Source organism: Podarcis erhardii (assembly GCF_964252035.2).
Source record: "Podarcis erhardii genome assembly, chromosome: 8".
Lineage (NCBI taxonomy): Eukaryota > Metazoa > Chordata > Lepidosauria > Squamata > Lacertidae > Podarcis > Podarcis erhardii.
The window spans coordinates 61,681,133-61,705,288 of NC_138499.1; the positions used below are offsets into that span (position 1 = coordinate 61,681,133).

General features: G+C 43.5%; 2 long non-coding RNA genes across 4 annotated transcripts in view; one reads left to right on the forward strand and one right to left on the reverse strand.

Moving 5' to 3' along the window:
- Window positions 1–24,156, forward strand: part of LOC309348387 — a 48,718-nt gene that overhangs the window by 22,793 nt on the left and 1,769 nt on the right. The gene's annotated exons all lie outside the window — the stretch shown is intronic.
- Window positions 1–24,156, reverse strand: part of LOC309348364 — a 39,381-nt gene that overhangs the window by 3,480 nt on the left and 11,745 nt on the right. For all 3 annotated transcript variants that reach the window (XR_014159352.1, XR_014159353.1, XR_014159354.1), the window contains 2 exons: window positions 4,418–4,542; window positions 304–386 (listed from right to left, as the gene is read on the reverse strand). This is a non-coding gene — a long non-coding RNA (uncharacterized lncRNA). The remainder of the gene's footprint in view (window positions 1–303; window positions 387–4,417; window positions 4,543–24,156) is intronic.

A 24,156-nucleotide genomic window follows, 5' to 3' on the forward strand; every position in this document is an offset into this window, starting at 1 on the left:
GTGCTTGTGTTAAAAAGAAATTAAGCCAAGGGTAGGAATATCAAAGCTTCGCTTTTCTAACTTGATTGTCTTTTTAGCAGAGGTATGAAACGATGAACTTCAGCTCTCATTAAAAGGGCCGTTCATTCCAGGACAGCATGTCTTGTGGTAGTGAAGGCTTACACTAACTGTGAACTGTGGAAAAATCTCTCCCCTTTGGCAGCCTGCATTAACGTTTCTCCAGCAAAGGGATTTCTCTTGAACTCAACAGTGCTCTATGAGTTACTGTACAGTAAAAGAAAATATTTTTCAACACGATCTCACCTTGGTTTTAATATCCTACCAGGTGACATCTGACACCGTGCTGGGGAGAATAACGCCTCTCTAGGTAGTCTTTTCAGCATCGCCTGAAAATGAACAGTCTGTGCCATTAATATGGCCAATGTAATTAGCAGAAACAGTGCGAGCCATGTTTAAAAATAAAGATGCTGCCAATGTTTCCTAAAGCATTTCCAGCAGCTAACATTGCATCTCAACCATTGCGGCTGGTCTTATTAGTGGGCCAGAGAGGAAATGGAATGTGATGCGGAGATTTACGGAGTGAGGGGCACAGTCGGAAGAGTCCGTTCCATCTGAGATCTGGCAAAGAATGTTGATTCCTTCAGATGACAGCCCTGGTTTTAAAATCAAGTATTAAGCCCTCATGGTTACTAAGCCCAGCTTTGCAAAAGGAAAGAGCAGGGCTTTGCTTCCCTCTTCTTTTGTTCACAATCTCAAAATCATATACATTTGCCAATACACTCCTATTCCCCCTTCTTTACCTGTACCCTTTCTTATTTGGCTGTACTGACCCTCGATAATCATTTCTGTTTACATTTTTAAGCATACTAACTACTTTACCAATATTACTTCATTTATTTTCACAACCCCCCTTTCAGATAGGCCACTATTCTTCTCATTTTATGGATGAAGCTGTAGGGCTAAAAGAGAATGACTACTAGCCAAAGGTTTGAGTGTTTATGATTTTGAAGCTACCTACCCTGGGATTTAGCTGAACATATTACCTTTAGTCTGCAGTAAGAATCAAGTCATAACAGACTAAGAAATTACAGAAATCGGGTCCTCCCTTAAAGAGGGCACGTTTTGCGGTGAGACCTGGCAAACCAACACCCTGTGTTGTTCGTGGGTATGATTGGTCAGCCACAACACCCGATTGGTAGGTCCCTTGAAGCTGGGTACCATCTGGCCAATGGGACACAGTCCAAATGGTTTAAGGGACCTATTTATGCCCATGCATGTGACCCAGAGCTTCCTCTTTCGGCGCGTGCATTCAGAACACCCGCCCACCTCTCCCTACTTTTAGGGCTTTGTGCTTGACCTTGCTATGTTTTCGTGTGTCGTCTGTCATTGGGACAGGGGCACGGCAGGAATTTTCCCCACGTGGCTGATTGGCTGTTGCCATTTGGGTTTCGCCTGCCGCGTAGCAAATCGTCACAACTTGTAAGGTTGTGGATAGGCTCTGGTTCAGGTGATAGGGATGGGAGAACGCTTTCACCATCCCTATGTGAAGGGTATTCCGTTAAAGGAATCTAGGGACTCAATGGTTTGGTCAACCCCTGAGAGGGGGTTGTGCCCGTGTCTGAGTCCAGGGGGACATTTGGGTGGCGGACTTAACCCGTTCCTGGCTTTCCGCTTATCCAGGTGTTCACCCTTGGCTGACCTATGCTAGAACCCTGGGTCAGCGCTACCTGCATGGCAGGGAGCTAGTCGAACCAGAGCCTATGCAACCAGTCGCTTTCTGTAATCAATAAAGTTGTGGCCTAAATTTTGTCAAAAACCAAACCAAAATTTTGAGTCATGTGTGGATTTATTTAGGGGGGAGGTTTCAGGGTCTGAACACGCAACAACAGTTCTTTTCTTTTCTTTTCTTTTCTTGCAAGCAGATGGAATCACTCGTGAATGTAACATTCAAACAGAAACTCTGGGAGTTCCTGCCATTGTGCATTCCAATCGTAGCAAGTTTGGCCTGAGAACCGACTGTGAATGCACAATATATACAATACAGAATAAGTGGAGAACTCACTTAAAAGGAATTTTGCCAGATTAATTGGCCTGTGCTAGAGCAAGAGTCCCAGCTGCACATAAATACGCATGGAGTCAGAAAACAAGTGCCATAAATTAAGACAAGAAAACTGACATGATGGGACTATTTTGGAGAGTGGCTGTGGACATATTTTTGCCTATAATAGGACTGAATTTGGCAGCGACATAGTGAATTCATTATGGAGCACTGAAAGGAACTAGATTTTGATGACAATTCCCGCATGTGCACTGTGTTTGACCTAGCTTGCTTCTAGCAAAGGGAATCGCCGAGGTCACGGTGCAACGTACAAAGAAAGTCTCTGAAAAAAGCTGGTGCAATCCAGAAGAGATGGTAATTAGTGCTGAAATAGATTTGCACTCGCAGATGTTTCCAGGCTTGGGTGTCAGCTCTCCGACACATATTTGAAATTCAGTATTTGGCATCTGATACCTGATATCCAGTATTTGTTAATCCTGTGAAAGAGGAACCTGCTCCCAACAGCAATGTTACACCACTTTGGGGCAAGCGCAGCCAGGACACCCTTGTTCTGCCTACGAAATGGTACTGCCGTGGAAGTGCTACAATAGCAAAAGCCCTCGAGGCAGGCCTATGTAACCAAGTGGCAATTTTAGGCTGTGTGTTTTGTGAGTGAAGAAGAAGAGTTTGGATTTGATAGCCCGCTTTATCACTACCCTAAGGAGTCTCAAAGCGGCTAACATTCTCCTTTCCCTTCCTCCCCCACAACAAACACTCTGTGAGGTGGGTGGGGCTGAGAGACTTCAAAGAAGTGTGACTGGCCCAAGGTCACCCAGCAGCTGCATGTGGAGCGGAGACACGAACCCAGTTCACCAGATTACGAGTCTACCGCTCTTAACCACCACACCACGCTGACCAGGACTGAAATAACCATTGTGTTGTGTACATAGAGGAGGGCAGGGGAAGGGACTGCAGCCCAGTGGCAGAACATCTGCTTTACACAGAGAAGACTCTGGGTCCAATCCCTGGCATCTCCCAACAAGTCTGGGAAAGGCTCCTGGCTGAAAACCTGGAGAGCCACTGCCAGTTAGCTGGATGGTCCAATGGTACAGTTCTGTACCAAGGAGCCGCCTGTGTTCCCTAACCAAACTGAGTCCCTGGCCTTGTGTGTGTGTTTTTTTCAATCCTCCAGTGGGAAAAGTATGCCTACCATACAACCTTGACCCCAAATTCTTTCAAATTCCTGAAGCTCATAAAATAAGGGTCGCCCACTTATTTTTTTAAAAACCAGGAGAGTGCTGACCACCACACCCCATTCTAGGAGAAAGAGATACTCAGACTCTGTGCCATACCAGACATGATGCTAGTCACATAACCAGCAATTCCATGGTTGTTTGGTTTTTTAAAGTGAACAGCGGGTATTGGGGCCCCAATCCAGACCAGAACCCTAGGAAGTATACAGGTAGGAGGTTTTAACCTTTTGGCCCCTGCTCTGATCCTGATCTGGTTCTCCAACCTCTCCAGCGCTTACTTGCATTGGAAGGGCAGCTTCTACTGGCATGAATGGGAGCTTTCCTTCCAATGCAAACTGGCAAGGCCCCAGTTTGGATTAGGACCCCAACTGAAGACAAGAGGTTGAAAACCTCCTACACCCCTACAGCTGGATTGGGCAACCACTCCACCACTGCTTGCTTTTAAAAAAGGAAGCGTTCACACAATTGCTAATTGCATGAATGGTGTCTAGGGTGGGGTGGACTTCTGCAGGGTAGGACTGCCACCAAAACTCTGAATCCTGCCAGGAGGTGGACTAACCAATGACCATCTGAGACAGTGTCACGATTGCCATGAAAGCCTGAGCTGGCCCTAAGGCAACCAAGGCATAGGTATTGAGGTCAACCAGCATGAGAGTCCTAGGTTCCTCCAAAACCACATCAAAGACAGCCTTGGCCAACTCAGTCGGGGAGGCTGTAGGGCAGCATGGTGAGTGGTGCACCAACAGTACCCTCAACCTGTCTCCATGACCCCATATCAGATGCAGGCCCTGCAGTTCAGGTCATTATCATCAGTTAGCAGCTCCAGTTCTAGCCTTGTGATTAATCAATCAATAGCTGCTTGAGTAGTAGAGGCAACTGGATCACACACACACACACACACACACACGCACACACACACAGAGAGAGAGGGGGAGAGAGAGAGAGAGAGAGCATGTTGCAGTCCAGAGGTTTGCCGAGCAGCTATTGATGTTTATACAATGATCTGTACATGACGTCAGACAAATGAATGAGTTATTCTGTCTCTTAAAAAAGCTACTCAGAAGAACCAATGCCCAACAAAATTTTGAAAAGAACAGGAGTTATAAGCCAGTTTTCCCATTCTAACCTTAGCGCAAACGTTGCTTTACTCTGGCTTGTCTTCCTCTGCAAAGGTGAGAAAGGAACTGGCTTGCTGTTGTTTTCCCCCTTTTGTTTTTTATCTTTGATGCTGCGGTTGTGCAGGCCATTATCCTGTAATGGAGAGTTTAAAGCAAACTCTTAAAGCAAAGGCAGTATTGAATTCTTTAGGAAGAGCCATAATCTCTGTGCAGTAATTGAGGCTCATTCCACGCTAAAGTGACAGTCAATTATGACCTGAAAATGTTGTAAAACAGCCCTGCCAGCAGTCACTGTATGATTGGCTATCAATTCTATAAATGGCCTGTTTACTTGATTTTGGCTGTATACCTTTGCATAATCCTCAAATGAGAGGTTTTTTAATATTTCAGAGCAGCATGTATTTATTTATTTAAAGCATTTCTTACCCACCATTCATTGCCAGAGATCCCAGAGTACAATAAAAACAAACAGTGGCACCTATCAGCACAATAATACCATAAAACAAGAATAGGTTTTTTTTTAAAAAAATCAACCAACAACAATAAATAAAAAATACTATAAAACCTGATCTAGAACATATGACCTACAAATGCATCTGTCAGTTTATTACCATGAGGTGAGTTTTTTTGTCATTATCATTAGGAGCAAGTTCACATATGCATGTCAATCATTTGATGACCGCAACATTGTGATGACTTCTGTGTGTGAATGCTTCATCACAGAAAACTATGAAGACATTTACTCTGGTTGTTCAAGACCAGGTCTTGAAGATCCATAAGAAGCAAAACATCACCAGGATGTGGTAAATATCATATATATTAAAGGAATACCTTTTGTCATGCTAGATAGAAATAGATATGTACGCTAATGCCACATTGCGTACGAAAAATGTCTTCCACATTCATCACTTTCCACTGTCCAATTTAGCAGGAATTTCTTCATTGTTCATCTTGGGACCATCTCTGAAGTAGAGTCTGGCAGACATTTAGGAGGGAGCATGTAAGTGCCTCCGTGTCTGAGGCAGGATGATTTAGAATACCATACACTGGAAGCTGGTCTTGCATTTAGGCCCCACTTGTGGGCTTCACATAGACATCTAGTTAAGAAAATGATGCTTGATTAGACAAGCCATTTACCTGGTCCAGCAGGCTCATCTTATTTTGTGTGGATACTTTGCATGTGGATAGCAACATTTTCTAGCTGTATCTATAAAATGGAGCTTGGTTTTTCCCTGGCCATTGATAAATCCCCAGAAACTTTGCCTAGATAACCACCGTCCAGATAATGGAAGGAATTTAATGTAGTGCTAAGGAAATTGTACCACCAGTGCAACCATGGCAGCTTGCCAGATGGAATTATCTCTCTCTCTCCTCTCCACCCTGTTCTGCTGGTTCCCCAACACACACTCTTAAGCAAATTTGGATGGCACAGGACGGTCAGAAAGCTCCACTGCACCAGTGGAAGATGTTGCGCTGGCTTTCTCTAGTGGGACTCATTAGTTGAATCCAGCCCTAAGTCTCCACACAGAAACATTGCACACACCAGATTGTCCTGCACACTAGCTTTTAAAAGTCTAGTCATGATTCCCAAATATTAGAACAGAAAACGGTCTCTTTTAAAAAAAATAAAAAAAATGAAAGCCCTCGTGAGGTATTAGACTTAAGATTCACATCAACAGAGATAGATGCAAATAACTACTGATTGGACCCAATTTTCTGTACGAGAAGAATCGTGTTATTCCATTCAGTCTGATCATGCAGTATAGCAGGATTCAGTGGGCTTGAGGACTAGGAGAAGGAAGGAGGAATATCAGATTTTTATTGTCACTATTATGGCAGAATTAACTCTAGACAACAGTTGCTTGGATTAGAATATCCATTTCACTCACAAGTATGCGCTGAATAGCAGCCTAGGGCACCACCCTTGGGGGGGGGGGGAAGTTACAGAGTATCTAATTTGCACTAAATCATCTTGAAGTTTTGCTCTTTGGGCTCATCTGCCCTTCGGCTTTCCCCAACCCTTTCTTGATTCCTCCTCCTTCCCCTGTTCCATCATCGAGAGGCCCTTCCCACATTTTTGCAACTGGTTCCATTTTCTTTCTTGAATGCTTCCTGTAGCAAGTTGAATAGGAAACAGCAGTAAATGATGGTACCTTTCATAAATTTATCTTTCTAGTACAGCTAGCTTCGTGACCAGAAATCCATATTGGCTATTGAGCAAGCGGAACAATCTGCTCCATCAAGATGACTGGACATTGTCCATAATTGATGGCACAGAAAAGCATGACAGATGGGAGAGCTGCGAAGCAATAGCTGGCGCTCTGTTGTTCATGCCATCTTCTGTTTATGAATCTACCATCTACTGTTTGGAATATTGCAGGTGTCAGGGTCCTCTAAATAGATTCTGATATAGCCATAGGAAGCAAGGGCCTCATGTGATCCCAAATGGCAACTTAATCTCACCCGTCTGTTAAACGAGATTCTTAATCCTACTTTCTTTCTACTGAGGGATAGCACAAGACGGCTTTGAAGGTCTGCGCCTTCGGCTAACAGAAAATATCTCAAGGTCACCCAAAGGTCATATTATGGACAGCTGTTTTATTAATTGCAAACAAATGGGCCCAGTATTAATGATCCTCGTGTGTTCTGGTAGCAAATATGATGGCATTTTACTGCAGTATTGTAACTACATGAGAACCTCAGCTCAGTTGCTCTCAGGGTTTTTGTATTTGTATTTATGTGTTTGTTTATCTTTTTGATTGTTCATATTGAAGATGTAATCCTGAATAGACAAAAGGCACATACACACCCAGCAAATTAAATATAATCAAACTTTTATCATTCTTCAAAATACATTCTTCAAATGAAGTTGAAATCCTTGGGTGCCTTCACATTATTATTATTTTTTAATGCTAGGCATTAGGCGGTATATTTCTGCTTTCCTCATCTCTGTGTTATCTTTTGATTAAAAACTTCAGTAAAGATCAGGACAGAAACTTCCCCTACAACCCACCAATCCTACATGATTCATCTGTCAAACATTACTGATGCTATGTAGGGTCCAATCACAGGGTACTGGAAACCCACTTTTTATTGGTTATCTACGGATTGGATTGTTGGCTTTCCAGAAAACATAGAATCAGAGATCTGGAAGGGATCTTGGATGTCATCTAGTCTAAGCCTACAATCCAGGATGCAGCTCCAGTATGCCTGACAGATGATTGCCCAGCCTCTGCCTCCAGGGAAGGAGAGTGTATCAGCTCCCAAGATGGTCTGTTTCGCTCTTGCTATTAGAAAGAAACACTTGCCTAATGTTTACCCTAAATCTGCATCCCCACAATTTCTACTCATTTGTTCTAGTCCTGCCGCTGGGGCAACAGAAAAGGGGTTTGCTGCATTTTCTATGTGACTGAAAGCCCTTTCCATATCATACTTCCCCTTAATCTCTTGCCTAGGCAGTTTCTTCCCCATCTGAGCGCTTGCGGTGGAAACCAATGCTTATACAGTTTTGCATACATTGAAAGGGTGCACTTTTTTTTCTGGAGCAGAGATTAATCTCTGTGTGACACATAAGAAACAGATCTTAGCAGATGGATCTTCCACATCTATTAAATTCCTTCCAGTTTAGATTTTGAGCAGCATGCGGGTGATCTCTCCAGGACACACAAGGAAAACTGCCTTCAGCAGGGAAGGACAGGTCAATTGAGCCAGGCATCTTGGGCCCAAACCCATTAAGAAAATCCTGGTTTCCATTTGAATAGAGGAAGGCATTCAACAGAAGGAAGAGACTTCGGTGTTTCCAAAAGGTTTAGGGCCAGGGTGTTAGTTTCAAGGATTCTGCTAACGAGGAGGCTTATTTGAACTTGGCACCAGCATGGATCAAAAGCAAGGAAACAAGCTCTAAGCAGCCGGATGAGAGGCCACTGGAGGATTTGGGCCTGGCAGATTTATGGAAACTTTAGTTCAGCGTGGATCAGTTCTGCTGTCTCCAGGGCTCCTATAGCAGCAATCAATGAAAAGACTACCCGCTCTGGCAGATGTCTGCCTGCTTAAAAAATGTTTTTACATTGAGACTAAGTAAACATATATAGAGGACTCCAGTGGGTTTCTCGCTCACTAGCCACTACAGGATTCAGAGCCCTATACTTGTGGAAGGAATCAAAAGAATAATCTGATTTACTGTGTTATGGAAACAGTGACAATCCCTGCATGAAAATAAAAGGAAAAACATCTGGAAGGAAAGAGAGGAAGGCAGGGGGAGAGCATCATTACTGCTATAGTTCTTTAGTAATACTCAGGCAGATTTACACTGAGGGCGGGAAGTGGGGGCTCTTGCCATCCTGTTTTCTACGTATGTAACAGCTTGCCACAGTACGTCATCATGAGCAAACGTGGCAGAGGTGAGAGCCATTTCTGTGATGGATACTCAGTTTGTAAAAATAATTAGAAAAGTAGATGTAACTAAACATTCCCCTTGCCTCCCTCTTCCAGCCTGACCAGATGTAAACATGGATGAGCTAGATGTCGATCACCGCCATGGCAGATTGGGGGGCATACTTCAATGTTTACTGTGGCTGCAAAAGAGGGAGCAAGGGTGCAGAACAGCTTAGAGTGCAACAGTATTGGGAGAGACGTAGCAAGAGGTCTATAGCAGGGGTGGAGAACCGTTTCAGCCTGTCCGGTCAGACCTTTAGATCACTCATCCCTGGTGGGCCACTTTGACAGGTGGGCAAGGCCTCCCAGCTGTCAATCACCTTCTGTGCCTACCTGTGAAGCAGGCCTGGCCTAGGCCTAGTTTCCACAACTGCCAGCACAAAAATGTCTTAAGGCAACTTACAAAATATTTTAAAATACTAAAAAAGCTTGTCAACCATTGAAAAAAACCAGATACATAGGGTTTTTACTCAAGAGTATATCTATTGAAATTAATGGACCTAACTTAGTCATGTTGATTAACTGCAATGGGTCTATTCTGAATAAAACTTAAACTAGACTTGCCATACGTCAGGAAAATCCCTAACATGCCCTGGTTTTCGGGTGTAAAAATGGCGGCAGGGGGGAATTTTGCCAAAATGGCAAAATGTCGGTGAAAACTCGGATGTATGGCAACGCGATGGAAAAAGCAGCAGAAACAGCTGCTTTTGGTGGTTTCCTTTAAAAAAGCTGAACAATTTTGTGGGTGTCAGGAATTTCACTTTTTGAAATATGGCAACCCTAATTAAACGCACGGGGGGGGGGGGGGGAGGACATTTCTAAAGGTTTTCATCCAACAAGAAGAATGTAAATAGGCCATAAATCATACTGCAGTATGATTTGAGTTAAGAACCAAAAGCCTGGTCAGTTTCAGATTAAGAATGGACCTCCAGAACGAATTAAGTTCTTAACCCGAGGTACCACTGTATCACTAACACCCAGCAATGTGGGTACTTAGAGAGATAAGCAGACAGACATCCAGACAGATAGCTACATGCATGAAACAGGAAGTGAATTAACAATAGAGAAGCCAATTTGTATTTTTGACTACCCTCGCCATTCCGCATATGTTTATGTTTGCATGATAGCTTTGCCTCCATCTAAATCAAATATTTGCAAATAGGGTAGGGGCCTTAAGGGTTCCAAGATAACCCATGTGTAACCAAAATGTATGAGCTTACATGCAAATGTTGTATAAGTAACATATGTTTTACATAATGGCAAGAGCATGGGTTGACCAATCTGAAGCCATTCATTTTCATATGTTGCTCTTTAAATTGCAGACAACCTGCCGTGACTCTTTGAGATGCCCGTGGGCCTGTTATTTAGGCTTGCTGCCGTTGCAAGCAGATCCTTCCCCAAATATATTCTAAAAGCATTTATTATACTCTTCCAAGGCTCTTGACATTTTAAAGTTATTCAGGGCCCGAATGCTAGAGAGCACACCTTACTTATTTCAAAGGAAAATACTACCAAGTAAGTTTAGAATTGCAGACTAGAACTTTGTGCCTAAATGCATACATTCCCTGATCCATTGGATCCATTGGCCCAGAGACACTATGAGCTTATTCGCCCCAGCATGTTGGGCTTCGGGTGGAAGTAGGGTGAAGCCAAACCTCTGCTCCCTCTCTTGAATGGTTCATATTGTAATGGTCTTTGGCCAATAGAGTAGTGTTTTGTTTTTACGAAAGAAGCTCCACGCACAAAGCGCTGTCTCATGATTTGGAGAAGGGAGCCATCTGAGCAGCACCTGACATTTGAGCACCTGCTCAAAAAGTCTGATGTCCAGATAGGAATGACATGCACGAAAGTCGGATGTCATATGCATAGTGCACCTCAAAGGATCAAGCGGATACACTTGCAAGGGGGTGAGTGGGAATATCTGTCAGTTTCTCATTTTTCCAGTCTTAAATTCAGTTTTCAATGTTTCCACAGCAATTTGAAATTTCTTTTCTTTTCTTAATCCTCATGAAAATTCGTCAACATTTTAGTTTGCTTTTCTCCATTTTAGTGTGGTTTTTTTTATATGCAATTTTGAGTAATATGAATATTTTACAAGCAGTTTTCTCTATTATAATGCATTTTGAACGTAATCTTCACTGATGACCATTTTTATGAACTCTCCCTTCCACAGTATATGCATTTTTGGTCATACTGTTTGGTTGGAGAACTGTATTGCAGAATTCGGAGAAATGAAAATTTCAAAGAATAGCTGGGTTTGCGTTTGCCTATTGGTTTGAGATGTCTGAATTAGGTAGTTCTCATTAAAATGCAAGCAAAATCAAATTTCTCCTCCATCCCTACCTGCAAGTAAAATACCCTGAGCTAGTTTAAACATATTCACTGGTCCACACCTAAGGGCTTGGCCACACTTATGACCCATGCATGAGAAGTAGCAGTTCTTCTGCAGAATCTTCCACACAAGTTGATCCAATTGTGTACAATGTTAGTGTACATTAGCACCAATTACCTCTGAAGGACAATCATATGCGACTGCTTCCTCATTATCAACATCATAAAGTGCTTAAGCGTCCTAGAGACTTGTACAAAGATTTAAAAACAAATCAGCCCTTCACTGCAGGCTTACAATCTAATAGACATGATACACAAGGAAAATGGCATGAAGAGGGAACAGGAAAAGATGCACACTGAGCCCCCAGTTTTTCAACTGTTGAATGACCAGGTGGAACTTGCATTGAACAAAATATACACACAAAAAGTCATATTTTTTTAGCTCCCTCTTGAATCATGCAGAGGACATGGTGAGAATCCAAAGACTGTGGCAGAGGGCAAAGCCTAGGCAAATGGCATTCAAGGCCATGCTGGGCAAGAAGACTTTATAAAGGTTTGATAAAGGAATATCCAGGTTTTCCATACCGGCTGCTGTCTTTGCATGTGAATTGGTCCCCCTGAACTACCGCAATCTCCTGGATGACTGTGGAGGAGAGGATGGGGTGTGGAATCCATGAGGTTATTATCAACACCCTCAGAACAGGCCAGTTCTCAAAAAGCATAAGAGAATAGTCCTCAAGGCCTCTGTGCACAATATCGTTTACTTAACCATGAACACATTTGCCAGAAAGGAAAATCATGTCCCAACGTGGGAAGGCCACATGAATGTCAGTGAGTCAGCCAGATGGCCAAATGTATTTTAGGAGAGTCAGTATTCACTTGGGCTTCCTGCAGTCTTTGTGGCTTGCTATACTAATGTTGAGGGGAAAACCAACATGTCTGAAGCAAACCCTTCCTTGGGAGTGTTTTGTGGTGACTGAGATGGGTACTCAGGGTTAAAAATGTGCTTTTTGCAAAAAAAATTTCTGAGGGTGAAGTCTATTCTTATTTCGCCTGGCTGACAGGGTCACAATAGTTTAGCCTCTGTGGAAATTCATTTCCTGTGGGTAGAGAACTCCTTTAATCAAAAAACAAAAAAACACAACCCATGGAGTGTTAAACCCACATGAGGTTCATCTAGGTAGCCACAACCAGTATAACACAGTTTCTCCCTATTTTCTTTTCTGGTTGTGTCTCAGATGTAGCCTCATGAGCCCAAGGCACTAGGTAAGCAGAGAGCCTCTCTTTCTGTTCTTATTTCACAATACAAGTTCAGTGGGCCATAAAGTCTCCGCCATTCACACTTTAATAATAGATGATCCTCTCTTCTTCCTCCCCCATCCCTTGCTTTGCATGTGTAACCAAGCTGTGGTCAGATAATGCAGCTGGCCCTTTGTTTGACACATTTGGGGAAGAATGACCTCGGGGACGGGATGGAGCAGTGTGCAAAGCTCTGTTACTTTCAAGCGCATTTCAGATACGCGGGGATTAGAGTTGCCAACTGACCTGGTTTTGTAAGGCAGAACAAAATGAAATAAATTTCCATTATGTCCTGAATCAGAAAGCCATTTCTTTCAGGACCAGGAAAGTTATTGTGCTTATAAGGTGTATGCAGAAGAAGATGTGACATAGTGGCTGAATTCCTTAAAAACCCAAGGTTCTGGGTGCTACCAGCATCCGGCTGGCAGCTGAACACTAAAGTTAGCTGTTAAATTTTTGGATCTCTGCCATTTCCGCAAGACATGGGAGCAGCAACAGAGGCTGCATGGGACACACATCCTCTTTCCATGCTTTAAGAAGGCTTGCTTACCCGTTGCACATCACACATTACACTGGTCAAAAGTAATAAAAAGAGTATGCACATTTTGATTTATGCAGTTCAGGTTTTCTGTACACAGACTCTTCCCTCATTTAATAATTGTATGAGTATAGAGCTCATCAATTTGTGTACACAGACTACAGACCAAGGCTTCCCAAACTTGGGTCTCCAGTTCCCACCATCTAAAATTCTACATCATCCCTGACCACTGGTCCTGCTAGCTAGGGACGATGGGAGTTGTAGTCCAACAGCAGCTGGAGACCCAAGTTTGGGGGACTCTGCTGCAGATTCACTGAATGTACCTCACTCTGGGATCAACATCTGGAGAAGGTCATCACTCTCATTCTCTCCTTGTGACCAGCCAATCATCTTGCTGGAAACTAGACTAGATAGCTATCGGTCTGATCCAGTAAGGCATGACCAAATAACTTGATCTGCATTCAATATCACCATAGGCACTTATTCAGTATAAATAGGCTTTAGACCAAAATTGTTAGCAAACACCCAGGTTAGCTGTTGGAAGAAATGTCTTAGCATGGAGTTTTCAGTTGCTTCTAAGCAAGAACAAGATGAGTAGAAATGGTAAGAGGCCAGGGAAAACAGCCGCCGCCGCATCCACTCGATTCTATTTGCACTTGAGAAAGTGGCTGTCGCTTTCTGCATTGTAGCAAATGCTCCCCAAAGAGTCTTCCACCCATAAGGTCTAGACAGAAATCTTTCTTGAGCTCCTTGCCCTTTGTCATTCTAACCCCCGGAGCTTCAACGTGCAATGAAAGCTATTAGGTGAAAATGGAAGAGTACAAAGTGCAGCCTTCCACTGCCCACCCGCTGCTGTTTGCGCTGCTTTTGGGAAAAAATACCCAGGCATCTTATCATTGGATATCAAAGAAAGGGTTAGTGCTGCTCCCCCTCCCTCCCACCCCCCCCTTGCCCCCGCCCTGCCCGTTCTCCTGGGACATGGCATATGGCGATGTGCAGAAATCATTGCACTGGAAGAATCTGCATACTGAATGCATCAAGAAGCAAAGTTAATGAGAGAGACCGCAGCTATAGACTGAAGCACTTGTGGGGGTGGGGGGAGATTGCTTAATAACAATAATGTGAACATTACCAACAACATTCTTTTCAGGAGCTGCCATATTTTAAAGACTGGAATATGTGCTTAGATATCAGCATGTTGTTTTCCAGTGATATGCTTGGATTCAGAGGAGCAGCAAAATCACCTGGTTTAAAATCATTTCCTGTACGTAAAATAACAACCTGTTACGTCCTTTCGTTAGGCAAAGGTTTAAAACTCTGCCCAAACTGTCCGATTTTATAGATAGCCTGGTGTGACTTCCAAGACTGGCTAGGTGCAGATCAACCATTAGATCATCCCAATGCCTCACTTTCTCAAAACAATGTCCGACACCAAAGAAGGTACCCAGCATTATCCTCCACAACTGATTAAGGCAGCTGTGTGTGGGGCTTCGCCTCCTCCCAATGTTCTCAGGACATTAAAGACTGTTCTCACACACATGAGGGAGAAAGGTTGTTTTCTGCTGCTCCAGAGAAGCGGACATGGAGCAATGGTTCCAAACTACAAGAAAGAAGATTCCACCTAAACATTAGGAAGAACTTCCTGACAGTAAGAGCTGTTCGACAGTGGAATTTGCTGCCAAGGAGTGTGGTGGAGTCTCCTTCTTTGGATGTCTTTAAGCAGAGGCTTGACAACCATATGTCAGGAGTGCTCTGATGGTGTTTCCTGCTTGGCAGGGGGTTGGACTCGATGGCCCTTGTGGTCTCTTCCAACTCTATGATTCTATGATTCACACCATCAAAAAACTTAACAAGAGCAAGGGAGGGGGAAGGAACAGAGGCAGAATGGGTAACCTTGTCAGATCACTAACTCCTCCATACATTTTGGTCTTCTGGGTGCATTTCCCATACAAGCTCCTCCTCCTCCTCCTCCACACAGCCAGCGAGGCACCCTCTTCCGGGGGGGGGGGGCTTTCGGACTCTGAGGCTGACTCTGCCTCTGTGTTTGAGCCCCACCGGAAAAGGGTGCCTCACTGACTGGCTGCGGATGGTGGAGCTGAACTGCTTCTCTCTTGGAGGCAGTGGGGCTGCCACCTGCCAGCTTTGCTGATTGACTTTGGGGATGCCTGGCCCCCACAATAATATTACTGTGGTTGCCCAAGCACCCATGGCCCCCTGGAGTTGGCTCCAACAGCCTTGTAGAGTTGGAAGAGACCCTAAGGATCATCTCACCCAACCCCCTGCAATGCAGGAATATGCAGCTGTGCCATCAAACCTGCAACCCTGGCGTGATCAGCGCCATGCTCTAAGCAGCTGAGCTATCCGGGTTCTCATATGTGAGCACACCCACTACACTAGAAGCATCACAACGCAACCCTGAACAGCGATGAGTTGCAAGTGACAGAGGTGGGTCCATGTAGTTAAACGCAATCTGTAGCCATCATGTGTAAAGCGGAATGGGTTGCAAATTAAAATAGGTGCATGTATGGGAGATTTTTCACCTTCCTCCCTATTTTTCTCCCTCTCCCTCCCTCTCCTCAGCTGCCTTTCTCTCAGCTGAGCTATCTTTTGCTATGTGTCTTAGATTGAGGAAGATTGACCCTCCACCCATCCATTTTAAATCACACCTCCACCTCCACCCCAGTCCACACAATTCAAGACACAATCCCACCACTATCACTTGTAGTTTGGCTGTGAATTCAGTGGAATTTTTCAGCACAGCAGGAGCTCACTGTTAAACAGAACAAAATTTTAAAAAACTAACTTGCATTTTAAAAAAGGAAGCCTTACTAAATTAATCACTGACCTAATTCTTTAATATCGTTCCCCCTCCCCATCTCCTTTGAAGAGCTGTGGAATTTTGGCACCTGAGCAGAAGAAGCTGATTGCGCTTCAGATACACAGACGCTGGCACCAAACTGTCCAGCCTGTGCACAAAAGGAACATGAAAAGGCAGGCACGTGCGCGTTCCAAATATAGTTTCTCCCAGTAGGTTGGCATTGGAATTTAAAAGCTGTTGCTAGCAACAAGTCCTTCCCAAAGTGTGCGAGCGGCATGCCTGGAACGGCAAACAAGCCATGAGTACACTGGCAAGGGGAAAAATAAGAAGATGCTGAAGATGTGGGGAATATGAAGTCTTGGGGAGTGAGGGAGATAATGGCCATCTGTCAGGGCCCCGAGGGGGGGGGGAAGAGTGGTAAACATCCAGGAACTCCCCCACCCCACCCCAAAAAACCTTTACAACAGAAAACACAAGTTCACAAGGCATGGTGCTATACCAGCTGCACTGGCTCCCAGTGGAGTACAGGATCAGGTTTAAGGTGCTGGTTTTAACCTTTAAAGCCCTATACGGCCTAGGACCCTCGTACCTACGGGACCGCCTCTCCTGGTATGTCCCACAGAGGAACTTACGGTCTTCAAACAAAAACTTCTTGAAGGTCCCAGGCCACAGAGAGGTTAGGCCGGCCTCAACTAGAGCCAGGGCTTTTTCGGCTGTGGCTCCGATCTGGTGGAACGCTCTGCCACAAGAAACTAGGACCCTGCAGGACTTGACATTTTTCCGCAGGGCCTGCAAGACAGAGCTGTTCCACCAGGCCTTTGGCCAGGGCACAGCCTGACTCCCTCCTTTGGCAATCTTCACAGAACTCTAGCCCAATGGTTGCCATCAATTTGATTTGAATTAATTTTATAATGAAATGATTTTAGAATGTTGTATTAGTTATTGTTGTTAGCCGCCCTGAGCCCGGCTTCGGCTGGGGAGGGTGGGATATAAATAAAATTTATTATTATTTTATTATTATTATTATTATTATTATTATTATTATTATTATTATTATATGTTCTTCAAACCTAAGAGATGCTTCTGTGCTGTATATCAAACATCAATACATCTGTTCAAGGCTGATGTCCCCCTCTTTCTCAGCATCCCTCTCTGAATCTTTATTCAAATATCACCTTCCTGGAGCAGTAGCTGTCGTGATCATTCTCTGTGTGCTTGTTTTCATTCGTAGGGTAGCTTGCGAACCTTGAATTTAGTTTAGTCTAGGCACTTCCAGGTTGTTGCTGTTTAGGAGCTGGATTCAATTGCAAGTTCAGGTTGCACACTTACAGTTGACTGTCTTGTGCAACACACCTGCTTCCCCGAAAGGTGGGGATAAACATAAAGTGATAAGGAAAGGGATGGGGAAAATGCACACTAGAAAGTACACAATGACCCTTTGACACAACGTCATCTAATCGCCTTGCAAACAAATCAGGATGAATGCCCAATGAACAGGTTGTCTGGAAGGGTCCTACTGTGCAGGGACAAAATAGCCATCACAGGCTAGTCTCATCTTGCTTTACAGTAGTCTGTTTCAGGGAATCTCAGTGAATGTCTGCACTGCTCTGTTGTGGATAAGTCCTCAACCATCACCATTCTGATATTCTCATTGCTTCTGCTGCCAAGGTAGGTTGATAGTAGGGATGAGTGAATCTGTCAGTTTTGGTCTTTCTCAGTTTCTCTCTCCCGCCAGTCTTCAGCTCAGCTCTCCACATCAATTTGCTTTTTTTAATGTTCTCGTGAAAATTCGCCAGCATTTTAGTGCGAATTTCTCCTAATAGATACATTTTCACAAAGCAATTTCCCATAACATGTGTTTTTGTATGTTATTTTCACTCATATATGCATTTATATGCACATGTTACCCTTTTTGTAGACTTTGCCTGGCTAGAGAACTGCACTGAAAAATTCCAAACAATGGTTGTATTTTGGTTGGCATATTGTTTCTGAAAGTGTGGATTAGGTAGGTTTACCTTTAAATACAAACTGAATAAAATTTCTCTCCCATCACTAGTTGAGAATTTCAGCTGTGGAACAGAAATATGCCTCAACCACCACCTGTATACCCTTTTCTGCATAAAGATTAAGGGCCAACTGCATATGACATTAGTCAATTATATAAACAAGTGTGCTTATCTTGGCTGCTTTTATTTTGGAGGGAAAACTCCCACAGGCCCCTGGCTGGAACATGCACCCCAGTCTTGATTCAGGTCCTAAGTCTGTTTTTTCCTGAAATATTCCCTAGCTGATTGCTATTTGCTACAGAAGGTGCTATTTAGACCAGACAGCACTTTCAGAGTTAAAACAGCAGCAGCAGCCAGAAGAGAGTGATTTTCAGCAGATAACCAGTACAGGGCTCTGTTCCAATTTTAGTTTTAGTTTATTTAGTTTTTATCTGATTTCAATGTCTTTTGTGTTTTATTTTTAATGTGTAAACCACACTGAGACACTAGAGCTCAAAAATGCTGCTAAGGTTATATACACACCCCTCTTTGCTCTCACTGCTGGTTTGGGAAGTGCCATACACACTTTAGCTACAATCCATATTTATCCTGTCATTTCTTATGAGATGCTGCATTTTGGTGCCCTTTTCACCAAACCAGCTTTGATCCGAATCGAGGAAAAGAACAACCTAGCTGTATTTTAAGCTGGCAACGTGTACACAGCCCAATATATTTAATCAATAATCAATAATCCAAATCAAAAGTGCACTGCAGATTGGGGCCCCGCAGCTACCTTTCCTCCAAAATAAATCCACTCAGATTATGCACATTTGCTTAAAAATGTCACGAATGTCATCTGCAAGTTTGGCCCAGACACTGAAAAATTCTCTGTGTTGACACTGAACTGTCATCTTCATTTTTAAAAAAGGGGAGGGTACCGATTGCTAGCACCTTCCCTTCCACAGCACATGAGCTTGTGACATTTTCTGCACTCTTTTTTTTATTATTTAGTCCACCTTATTGTTTCTCTGTTATCTTGAATTGCTTGGGAGAACACATTTCTTCTTCACTTGATCTCTGGGTGTCCTCCGGGCGTTGCTACTCTCGGAACATGTTTATTAACTTGAGTGGCATTTGTAAAATTGCAACCCCATTAACACAGCAAGTTATCCAATACACAAAGCTGCTCATCCATCGTTTAATTGGGACATGTCGCTCCCCTCCCAGATGTTCCCTTTCAGCAGATACTATTGTGCATCTCAAAAATTTGGGTAATTATAGGCCCTATAAATGTAGTGCTGTAGATTGGCTGGCTTCAGCCAGCACCTCCTCTCTCTTTCTGTAATGGCTTCATTGTACAATAAATCACTCAGTTCACAGTAGGAAGGAACTAATGTCAAGCAGGAAACTTTAGAGTCACTTCCCACTATTGGCTTAGTAGTAGACGCACTTATGATAGTCCAGCATAGCAACATTTAGCCTGTTTTAGCCTGTATTCCCAACAACAACAACAACAACAACAACAACACACACACACACACACACACACACACACACCATTCTTCAATAGAAATAATATCTGAAATATATTGACTAAATAGTGGATTTATAGTGTTAAACAGATTCAAAACACATATCTACATTCTACATGGCCGAGTAGGCTTGTCCAAACAAAAACATTTTCAGCAGGGCCCAAAAAGAGTACAGTGAAAGTGCCTGCCTCGTGTCAAGTGGCAGGAAGTTTCAAAGTGTAGGTGCTGCCATATTGAATGATCGATTTCTAACAGCTGTCTAATGCCAACAATAAAATACTGTACACATCGTTTCCCATTCCCTCGTACTGGCACGAAAGCCATCTGCTGCTGCCCTATCACAGAAGGCACAGCTGACCTGCTCCACCAGGGGTGAGGAATGTGCACATCCTTCCAGATGTTGCAAGACTCCATTCACTAATGGAAGCTGGAGTGACACTACATCTGGAGGACCCCAAGTTCCCCACCCCTGCGCTAAACTGTAGCAAAGGAGCGCAATCACCATTGCACCAAGTGCATGAGCTCAATTAGGGCTGCCATACGTCCGGATTTTCTGAAAGGCGGTGCTGAAAAGCCATGTTTTGGGGGTCTTCCTATAAAAAGCTCAACAAATTTAGGGGTGTCCTGGTTTTTATTTTTTTAAATATAGCAACCCTATATGCCTTGTCCTTTGCGCTGATGCTCTAGCACAGAAGTGCTGTTTAGACAGGACAGAGCTTCCTGGTCCTTCACTGTTGGGTGGCTTTCTGCCTTTATTTGAGAAGGCCTTGCTATGCATTGTGCAACACATTTCAAAAACAAACAAGTCCCTACCAGCAATCTGAAATCGGCCAACAGGATAGGAAGGTGTAAGAAAGTGAAAAAAGGGGAGTTGGAAGATATGAGAGGGAACACAGAACTATTAGATTCCAGGTTAAGATTTCTGTCATGGAAGCAAGTGAGTCTCAAAGCAGGACATATGGTTCCGATTAAAATGCTAGTAGTATATTTTAAAACACTATCTAATCCTGTCTGAGGATTTTAGCAGTGACTAGTGGCTGTGCATGGATCGGATAGCGAACGAGGGATATGCACTGCTCCACAGTTTGGTCTTTGTGAGGCACTCTTGGAAAAGGTCGTACATATCCAATCCATTTGTAACCAGTGGGGAGGGGGATACACTAGACTCCATACCTAGTGGAAGACTTTCATCTTAAGTCTGGATGATATACACTTCAGCACACAAGGAGGGAGGGCACTCAGCCTCTCAAGGAGGGAGTCACATGGAGCTGAAACTCACTAGTCAGGCAAGGTCTGAAGAATTAACCTCAGCAGTGAGTTCAACCATACACTCTCAAGGCAAAGTATGAAAGCATGCAGCTGCAGGATTATATTGAGAAGAGGCTTCTCCACCCATGCACACATGAGTTTTTAAAAATGATGTGGGCATGGCGGGGGGAGGAGGAGGAGATGTGCCTCTCAACATCAGTATTACAGGCACTCATTAAATGCATCCAACCTCATCCCAGACCAGATCATACCTTCATACCTTCCCCACTAATATAGTGTATGTCTTCAGAATTATATGTACAGGTATCTCCCCATTCACGTGTGTGTGTGTGTGTGACATTTCTGGGTACCGCGCATATACTGTTAGATGGGGAAAGCCTGCGCCCTTTTGTCTGCCAAACTCCACCACAAATGATCCCACCAAACCTCCTTTCTCAAACTCCAACTCTCCACAGGCTTCAGAGGTCGGTGCAAAGGCTCATGGGATTGCAGTTGCAAATCCTCCTGGGGTTGCTAGCTGTTTCCCCACTCTTTTGGGGCCTTTTTTTGCCCTTTTCACACATTTTTGCAGTTGAAATAGATTTATTTAATTATTTCCCACACGTGAGTTGGACGTGTATAAGCAGAGAAGCACCTATACACAGAAGTATACCTTCTTTAATTACTGTTGGGGATTTAAGCTGAGATTTTAATATCTTTGCAAGATTTATTGACCCCTTAATGTGCATATCTGTTGCAATTTGAATGGATTCAATTCTGTGGCTTTGCTTAAGGGGCAGAAATGGTAGCAACTGACTGGGCAGGGCAGGACGGGGTGGGGCAGGGCAGCTTCGCTGGCTTCCCAATGCTGGGGTTGCTTCTAGTTACCAAGATGGAGGCCATGGGAAGGTTGGTGCAGTGCTGGTACAGTGGTGGAGCTGATCTAATGCTCCTGCCACTGCTCCAACACCGCACCTACCTCTTCTCATAACTACCAGTGACTCAAGCATTGGGAAGCCAGGAAGGCAGTGAAGTCCAACCCCACCCTACCCCATGACTGCTACCAGACAGAAGTCATGGTTTATCATTAAATGAAATCTGAACCAACAGAAGCTCATTGTCCCTTTCTGACATTTTTTCCCACTTCTAGTGGAACACTTTCATTCTGCAAGGGGGACACAAAGACCTCATCATCCACTCCACGGGCCTCTGCTGAGCCAATATATGTAAATAACCTATCCAAATCAATCTTTAAATTACCATTTAAAATTATTAAATGTAGCATGTTTACTAGCTAACGCAATTGTAAACCAGAATTGTTTGTTTTATAATCCTATGAGATCCAATTACTCATCTGATCGTCTTCTTCCAAAAGAAACTTCTCCATATCAATTAAGGTAACTAGATCCATGCTCATATCAATATGAACGTTAGACTCTCCTATTAACACAGAATTTGCGGCGTAATATTCACATTGGGATATTCGCAGGCTTCGTAAGTAATCTTCCAACGATCCCAAGGTATGGGATTATGTCTAAGGGAATGCTAGGGTTTGGATAGCACCCCAAACTGTAAAGTTGCCATTAGCTGGGGAAAGGCATCTAATTTGAAAGCTGCAAAATGCTGCTGCTTGAGCCGTGATAAACCCCAAGCAGAAATACTTCCTTTGCTGTGTTAGCGCTGTGGAGCCTACAACCAAATGAGAAGCATCTTGAATATAAGCTGCTTGTCTGAAAAGGTCCAGATTCTAATCCAATGAAATAAATGCCATCTTGTATTCATTCCTGCTGTATTGCCTGCATATTCCTATACAGCTTTTTGGGGGGGGGGTGTCATTGGGCAAAGACCCTCAGTTCATGCTCTCTCCTTGTGACTCCCAGTCTTGCATTTATAAGCCCTGTTCTAGAATGAGCACACAGCTTTGCCACAAAAAGGGCACTTCATAAATGAAATATTCATTTCAATAGGAATCAGACCAACCACAGAAGAAGTGATAGTAAAATAGGTTATGCTTCCGTTTTCGAATGTACTGTAGGTTCAAACAATTTCAGTTCAACTTTTTCCAGATCAGCCTCAAGCCACAGTGCTTTCAAACTGTGTCCCAAGTATTTCACAGATGAGGTTCCTTACAAGTGCCTTGGGATGCCTTACTTAACAGTAGCTAACTAAAAGGAAAATCAAATAAAGAAATACTAAGCTTGCTCATTGTAAGCTTTAATGATGGTTTTCCCTGAAAGGCATACATTTCAGAATGCTTTTGTTATATCCACATTTTACACACATAAGCCTCTGGGTTTTATTCCTTCTCAAGTCATACTCCCTGACCAACTCTATGGGTGCTACCAGCCTGGCGTTTATCAGCCACATTCACATCATATATTTAAAACAACATGATACCACTTTAAACTGTCATGTGTGACAGCGCGACGGCACTTTTCCCCCTGGTGACGTTGGGCCCGCCCTCACTTAAATACAGTGCACCCACCTGACAGAACACCAATGCCATGAATTCCTACAAACTACCCAAGATAGTAGGGGGGCTTGTGTGAGGGACAACTTAATAATTTGGAGTCTCAGGCAGGATTTGATCAAATTAACAATAAAGATTTTATTAAACAAAGGAAGTTTATGACACAAGTGGGTAAAATATAGGATACTTCAGATTATAATGCTATTTCACTTCAGTTCTTTCTCAGTTGTTGCACAGCTGCTGCCATTTAATACTTTGGTTCTTAAATAAGGTGGTACTTCCTGTCAGTTACACATCCCTTAGACAATCCTACTCCTGAGGTAGGATTGCTGGCAGGGAAAAATAAAAATAAAACACTTGGGGACCCAACCTGTCCAGCAAAACAAACTTTTCCATCACATCATGGCTTCCCTCAAAGAATTCTGGGAGCTGTCGTTTGTTAAGGGTTCTGAGAGTAGATACCTATTCCCTTCCCAAAGCTACAATTCTCAGTTCCTCATGGAAAAGGCTTGGTTGTTACACCACTCTGGGAATCATAGCTCTGTGAGGGGAATAGGGGTATGCTAACAACTCTCACCACCCTTAAAAAAACTATAGTTCCCAGGATTCCTTGGGGCATGACTGTGCTTTAAATGCAACATGCATACTCAGCCTATAAGTCTGCCCTAATGTGAAACAAAACCTTCCTACTTCCTTCGCCCGCTCTTTCATAATTCTAACACTGAATGTCCTTTTGGCATCAGGTGTGCTGCAGAAATGAGAAAGAACTGGATGTGCCTTAAAAATATATTTTAAAATCCCTCATCATTCTCTGCCTAGGTGAGCTGGCTGTCCAAGGCAGGATTCTGCAACAGGCAGTACATTGGCTGTGCATGGAATCACTTTCCCTTCTGTCTTACCACATTTCCAGATGTTAAGTTACATTGTGCAATAAACACACGGATTTTGTTCATTTGTTGTGCATGAGCCAAACCTTCTTTCTCAAAGCGGGCACTTCTGCTTCAGCAACTCAACATTTCCCCCTAAATATTTTGACAGAAAATATGATGGTTCCTCTGGCCTCGCTCTTTAACTTTTTAAGCTGTCTCAGCG